General features: G+C 33.4%; 1 long non-coding RNA gene across 1 annotated transcript in view; it reads left to right on the top strand.

The window, feature by feature from the left end:
* The first annotated feature begins 47 nt into the window (after positions 1 to 47).
* The window catches only part of LOC117284980, a 6526-nt gene continuing 5328 nt past the window's right edge, over positions 48 to 1245 (top strand). Inside the window, exon 1 of the long non-coding RNA XR_004515997.1 lies at positions 48 to 1141. This is a non-coding gene — a long non-coding RNA (uncharacterized LOC117284980). The remainder of the gene's footprint in view (positions 1142 to 1245) is intronic.

Raw genomic sequence — 1245 nt, 5'->3', positions numbered from 1 at the left:
TATAGAAAGATTTTTGAGATACCTGAAGAAAATGAATCTGTAGTAGTACGAGAAAGAATAATAATAGTTAAAATCTTAGGGCTTAGTTTGAGTTAAACTTTTTGTCTCATTCCTCAGATAGTCTTTCTACATGAAATCATTTCCTCTGTTTTATGGGTAAAGATACTGGTGTAGAGAGTCTAAACACATTGCCCATACTATAAAATTTCCATAGTATATAAATAGGTCTAGAAGAAGTACATTGGAAAAATTCATAAAGAACTTTGGAGTTCCCGTAACAGAATAAAGATTTGGGACAAAGAGAAAGGCTTCATTTGGAGATGCTGTATATCATGTTCTGTTTAGGGAAGTATTGAGCCATGTGACATGAAATCACAGGATTCATGGAATGAAGTCACCTGTATGGGTCCAGAGATCAATCTGAAGTGGAACATTGAAGCCAGAGGATAGCAGTTGAATGAATGCCACATGGGGGAGTTTAGATCTTACTGTTGCCAGTTAGTTTAGATCTTATTGTTGATGGAACGATGATAGCACTTTAAAGGGAGAACTAAGTAGATGAGATCTCTGTTTAAGATAAGCAGTTTTAACATGTAGGGCCAGATTGAGATTAGTGGTAGGAAAACCCATTAGATAGGTGTTGAGAAACTTCAGATGAAAGAAAATGGTATTGCAGGTTAAAAATTAGTAGAATGCGAAGATTTTTAAGGCAGAATGAGTAGAGCTTAATTAGTAACCATGACAAGTTTAAGGTGAGTTATTAGGTAGAGATGGGGGAACATAAGGAAAAATATGGTGGGAGACTGAAATGACAAATGATTTTTAATTTTGAGACAGTAATGATGAGTTTAGTGTATTTGTGGGATGTCTAGTAAACAATTGAAAGTATAGGACATGTACTTTTCCGAAATAATTTTTACTATATTTATGGGTATTTTTAGTTTCTGTACTTGCCAAAGAAGCAGCTCCTTAATATTTTTATATATTTAAACTTTTTCTCTATGTTTTTTAGTCAGTTAAATGAAAAGCCCTTACCTGAAGGCTGGGAAATGAGATTCACAGTGGATGGAATTCCTTATTTTGTGGATCACAATAGAAGAACAACCACCTATATAGATCCCCGTACAGGAAAATCTGCCCTGTAAGTTTCCTAAATATTGTAGATTAAAATTCAAACTTAATTTCTCATATACATATATCCAAATTTGCAAGAAATGGAAATCTTACTATTTTTTGAGTTGGTTT

Source organism: Fukomys damarensis, unplaced genomic scaffold, assembly GCF_012274545.1.
Source record: "Fukomys damarensis isolate Sample0158 unplaced genomic scaffold, DMR_v1.0_HiC HiC_scaffold_67359, whole genome shotgun sequence".
NCBI classification, from domain to species: Eukaryota; Metazoa; Chordata; class Mammalia; order Rodentia; family Bathyergidae; genus Fukomys; species Fukomys damarensis.
The sequence above is the reverse complement of the archived record's forward strand: the minus strand, read 5'-3'. Positions and strand labels throughout refer to the sequence as shown.